Raw genomic sequence first — 6,501 nt, forward strand, 5'->3', positions numbered from 1 at the left:
ATGATGTGCTGTGGTTCTTCCTGTTCGTTTTGTTTACCGAAATCCCTGTTTTGAAATGGTTTTTGGGCCAGTCGCTTAAAAATTCTCGAAGGTGCCCTTTTTGAATAACCGAGCTACCTCCTCTCTTAGTTGCCTGCAATCTTTTGTTCTGTGGCCATGGTTTCCATGATATTCACACATTTGATTGGGATTCCTCTGGGCAAGATCGGTCTGCATGGGTCGGGGCCATTTAGTGTCTTTGATGCGTCCGATAGCCGACACGATGGCGGATGTATCAATGCTGAAGTTATACTCCGATAACCGTGGTGCTTCCTTAGGTACGGTAGGCCTGTCGAACCCATTCCTGTTCATCAGCCCCCGAGACCCTTGGGCTTGATCACTTTTTTTATTTCCTTGTCCGGGGTTACATCTTGATTCATTGAACCTGTGGTTCCCACTATATGGTCGATATCGGTCCTTGATCGGACCTTGTTCTCGATTGATGCCCCTTCTAGCGGCGGGTTCAGAACCCAACTGATCGTCTTCGACTCTAATTTTTGATTAGTACCGATTATGCATGTCGGCCCAAGTAATAGCTAGATACTCAATCAGGTTATGCTTCAACCACCGTGAAGCCGTTGAACTTCGTTCGTTCAAACCTTGAGTGAAAGCCTGAACAACCCAATTGTCTCTGACTGGTGGCAGATCCATTCGTTCTATTTGAAAATGAGATACGAACTCCCTTAGCATTTTGTTATCCTTTTGCCTTACCTTGAACAGGTCCGACTTCCTGGTCTCGACCTTTATGGCCCTGACGTGTGCTTTTATGAAGGAATCTGCAAGCATAGCAAAAGAATCAATAGAATTAGATGGTAAATTATGATACCATATCATTGCTCTCTTTGATAGGGTTTCACCGAATTTCTTCAATAATACAGATTCAATTTCATCGTCCTCTAGGTCGTTCCCTTTAATGGCACATGTGTTAGAGGTGACATGTTTGTTGGGGTCGATAGTCCCGTTATATTTAGGAATCTTGGGCATGCGGAATTTCTTTGGGATCAGTTTAGGAGCCGCGCTTGGGGGGAAAGACTTTTGTACGAATTTTTTGGAATCTAAGACCTTCATTATCAGTGGTGCCCCCGGGATCTGATCAACCCTGGAGTTATGTGTTTCCACCTTTTTGTTGTTTGCTTCGATCCTCCTTTCCCCTGATTCTATTCGTTTGGTCAGTTTTTCGATCATCTTAGTAATTTTGGGATTAGTCCCTGACTCTTGCTCATTTGACCTTACTATAGCTGGTTCTGTTCTGTGGGTGAGTTCTCGGGGTGGACTGGGCTCCGGCCTGCTCGGTATTTGGGTTTGACTCTGTAACTGAGCTATTGCTGCCTGTTGAGCTTGCAATATTTCGAAAATCATACGCAAGCTGATGCCATTTTCCTCGACGTTATGGGTATCTCGAGCTGCAGATCGAGTGCTACCATAAATGCTATTTTCAGGTTCAGAATGTAGGTTTTCCTCAATGGCCACATGTGAATTAATGTCTAGTGGCACTTCGTCTCGAGCTCCAACGGCATCGACAAGTGGCCTTTCGGTCCCGGGCATCAAGTTGCTATTCTCACCTTGAAGACCAGCTTCGTTGTCAATAGGTAAGGCCATTTAATAGATAGCTCGTCGTTGCTAATCCGAAATCAAAGACACTTCAGGAAACAAGCGTAAAATGGCATGTTTTGCGGATTGGTATCAAATAACCACTGTTATCCTTAGTCCCACGGTGGGCGCCAAACTGTTTATCCGAAAAACAGATAGAGTTGAATTTGTACGTAGTTCTAAGGGTATGTGATATAATTGACACAAATCGTAAGAATGAATAGAAATATCGAGTGTTGACTGTAGAGGATGAAAAATAAGCAAAGTTGGAAAGAAGATGATTTATGGATTAAGCAAGATGAATCAATCTATGAAGCTAAAAAAGGATAACTCTTCAATATAGGTATGTATGATATCTCAGTTACAATGTATGCCAAACTTAATCATTTACAGAAATATAGCCATCCCCTTTATAGTGGGGGGATCCTACTTTAGATATAATTAAAAATACATAGTGGAAAACCCATGATAAATCAGCTTTTCCCTAATTCCCGTCGATATTCTCTCCCTCAGTGCAACTGTAACGACTCTTGTCTAAATCAGACTCAGTATTGGTCGGTTTCCAGTTTTAGAGCTCGATGCGGGTTTGATCTTGGTGCCGACTCGGGGTACGGTAGTGACTTTGGCTCGGTATTGGTTGGCATCTGTCCCTTAAGCTCGATTCCATCATATCTTATCATAGTTCGATTCAGACCCGAGCTCGGTATTTGACATGTCCCTGAAACTTGAAGCTCGTTTGTGCCTTCTTCGGATACCATCTAGATATTATGAAGACTTTCTTAGGTCTATTATGTTCCCTTCTCGATCAGACGTACGAAGGCCGAAATCAGTTTCGACCGTATACAAATTTTCAGGGCGAGTTTCGAGGTTCCGGCGTGGTCTTTGGTTAGCGGGTCTTTCGTGTCTGGTATCGTCGGATCGATCTTCTTTGTAAACCAGATGAGAAGCCCTTTTGATATTTCGAAAGTTATAAAAAGGTCCGTTTCCCACATTTTGTTAGTTCTTCTAGTTTTTGTTTTTTGCTTATTATAGTTTGGTGTTTATTTTCAATTAGCTTGTGCCTATTTTTATGTCAGCATGATTTTAGTTGTGATCTTGTTTGGTTTGTTATTTTCATAATATTCTGTTGGTTTATTCCTTTGAGTTGTGGGGGTGAAAATCGTTGGTTTAAATCTATTAAGTAGCTTGGTGGATATTTTTAATTGTTCTTCTGTGATAGCATGCATTTATCTTGTTAACTTGATTAGTTTATTCATTTTTCTTAATATTTATTGTTTGGTTCTCTGAATTGTGATAATAGATGTGATAAAATAGGGTTTGGACTTAGTATGTTGGGCCATTAATCTGTTGAGCACTAGAGTTCTATTTGATTTTGCACGATAATTTGGTTACCAAGAAGAATTAGATTTGGTTTTTAACTATTATTTTGTATGACATGGGCTACTGAAGATAACAATTGGGTCGGGGGAATTAATTGGAATCAAAGGTTCATCTCTGTTGTATCACTTAGAGATATTTTACACATGTGAGGCATAACAATAAAGTCACTTATTGGCCCACCCCTTGAATATATATTAGTTTAAGTTAATGAATCAAATCACCAACAATTCCTTTGCCCTAATGTGCGACTTTCAAAAATCTCAAACATAGGAAAAGAACAATTTTGAATATCGTAACTTGTTTTAGGCGCGATTAATAATAAAATATCGTGACTATGTGTACAGTTCCCGTGGCATACTCATGATACATAATCCCCAATTCGAGTGTGCGTTTCACGTGACTCGACCATAACTTCAAATAATAATAATAATAAACATGTTGTAAATCGCGGGTACGTTTCACGTGGCGCGGTTTGCAATGTGTACCAAAACGACAAATGTACGATATCGTAACTTGTTCAAAATGACTCCATAAATACTAAAAGTGGTTAAATATTTGATTAAAAGCGATCAAAAGTAAAATGCATAATAGGTATAAAACAGGTTATAAATCAGATAATTAGGCCAAATATTAATTGTTAAGCGGCCGTGCTAAAATCACGGAATCCGAGAGTGCCTCACACCTTCTCCCGAGTTAACAAAATTCTTTACCCGGTCTTCTATGTTCGCGGGCCATAAAAATAGAGCCAATTTCCTCGATTTGGGATTTTAAAATAAATCGATGACTTGGGACACCATAACAATTATTCCAAGTGGCGACTCTGATTAATTAAATAATCCCATTTCGAATAATATCACTTTAATTGGAAAAACTTTCATATTCCTTCAGAAAAAGGGCTTGAAGTATTTAGGTAACAAATGTCTTTATTTTATTTTACCAATTTTGCAAACATCCAGTTAATCTTCACGTAAAAAGATTCTTTAGGACATTAGTTGAAAAGAATAAAAAATATAACTTTGAGATTCTAATTGAAATTCACGTGAGATATTAATTTAGAAGAATCAAAAATATAATTTACTTCCTGCCTTCCTAATTAGAGTGGACTTCTGAGACCTTAATCGTTGCCCCTTACCACGTTAGGCCTTATACAATTTTGTCAAAATCCGTAAGTGTCCAAATTGGTTAGAAGACTTCTGATTGTAGCTTTCTTCATTCGAATTGAATTAGGAGAACAAGTTCATGTTGGACTCTAAAAATCTCTACTCCCACATCGCAATTAATCCATAAACTGGCATCTTTGGAGAATCTATAAATAGGGACGTGGCTTCCCTTCAATTGACATCAGTCGCAGCTCGCAAGCCTGTCCAAGTGAATCATTGACAGGTTCAGTTTTTTTTCTTTGCGTTTTTGTATTCTTCTTTTTTCCCTTTTTTTTGTAGGTCAAGCGAGAAATATATGTTCTTGTTTAAATGGATGATCCTTGCATGAAGAAGACAATCTAGGGTGTGAAGGAATGAGCACTCATCCCGGCTTGAAGATCGGAGAGATTACTCTCAAGGTGGCTCGAATATCGGAGTGACTACTTTCCAGGTGGCTCGAATATCGAAAAAATTACTCTTAATCTGGCTCGAATACCGGAGATATTACTCTCAAAATGACCCGACTATCGGAGAGATTACTCTCAAGGTAGACCGACTATCGGAGAGATTACTCTCAATGTGGCCCGACTATCGGAGAGATTACTCTCAAAGTATGAAGGGATGGATACTCATCCCCTCCTGAAAACCGAAAGCCTTTTCATCCATTTAGACCTTTGTGCCTATTCTAATATTCTTGATTTGGACTTTGATGACTTGTTTTTTGTTTTTTTGTCCTTTGCAGTCCGAAGAGATGACAAATTTCAGAGACTATACCTCACCTTCCTCCAAACTTAGATATCTTGTAATCGAGTCTGAAGATGGCATAGAACAAACCAAGCTTTTGGTTCACACCCCACAAGCTGACCGGTATGCAGCCTCATGGCCTTCTTTGAGGAACTCGCTTCATGTAGAAAACTGGACCTTGGAGCACAAGTCTACTTATAATCCATTGTCCAAGATGTGGTCTCTCCAAGCGCTAATGCATCGCCACGTAAACATTGCTAGCACCCTTCCAAACTTAGGGCGTCGCATAATTCAAGGAGAAGTACGTTGGGAAAACACAACAATAATCGAGGGCGAGTATTGTCATATTCCAGGATATTGGGAATGGGCTGAAGATGTACTTGGTGGAAGCCAACAAACCCTGAGTATAACAAATATTTATGATGCTATATATGCCTCACTTTTCACTTATGATCGAAACTCGAACATTTTGCAAGCATTTTGTGAGGCTTGGTGCCCCAAGACGAACACGCTTCTTACATCCACTGGAGAACTATCTCTCTCTCTTTGGGACTTACATATCCTTGGAGGTCTACCCATTGCGGGTTTTCCGTATGAAGAAGTGGTACCTGAGACAAGAGAAATCATCGGTTTGGACAAAAAATAGATGAGATTTATTTCTCGATCTTCCGAGTATTTATTTGCTGCCTTCCATCACCTTAAGGAAGGTACGAGTGTTAACCAAAAGGTCTCCTTGAGCAAGTGGTCAAAATTTTGGTATAAGAAAGCTTTAATATATAAACCTGCCCCACTGCGAAAGAAAAAGAAATCCGCATGCCTAAAGTCGACATATAAATCCTAACGGAGTTATTCCCGAGATAACTAGGTGGTCGAGTGATCAAGAGGCTATATTCTCCAAGCTTAGGGTGAGGTCTGACAAGAAAGATGAAACATATATAGCAACCTTCTTATCATGTTGGCTATGTGGTTTTGTGTTTCCCTATAAGGCAGAGAACTTCATTCGTCCCGAGACTTTTAAGATGGCAAGCATAATAGCAAGCGGGCGAAAGATTAGCCTTGCGCTCCTAGTTTTGGCGAGTATTTATCATGGTTTGAATAAGATTTCATATTCTTCCCAACTTGATGTAACACCCCAAAAAATTTCAAAGTATTTAAGTGTAAATCCCCGTAAAAATTCGCAAATTAATTCAAGGTTTCGGGGTGCCGTAGTAGGCTCACGTGTTTGAGGATTGTATAAAATCTTCTCGGACTTTTTGGGTTGAACAATGCACTGAGGGATAAAGGAAAATTGTTGGCAGAGAAATGCGTTTCTGCGGTCCATTATGCGACCGCAGAATCACTCTGCGGACCGCATAATGGCCGCAGAGTGAAGCAGGAAAGGGGCAGTTTTGGATGCCATTCTTCGGTCGACTATGTGACCGCAGAACTGTTCTATGGTTCAGTAGGCGACTGCAAACCCAGGCACATTTTCCCCAATTTTGGAGGCCAATTGTGCGGCTGATATGCAGACTGCATATCCATTATGCGGTCACATATGCGACCACATATCCTGTTCCGGAGCTTCATTTTTAGGTTTTTATAACCCGACCCTACTTCGTTAAATATATGC

Source organism: Nicotiana tabacum, chromosome 2, assembly GCF_000715075.1.
Source record: "Nicotiana tabacum cultivar K326 chromosome 2, ASM71507v2, whole genome shotgun sequence".
NCBI lineage: Eukaryota > Viridiplantae > Streptophyta > Magnoliopsida > Solanales > Solanaceae > Nicotiana > Nicotiana tabacum.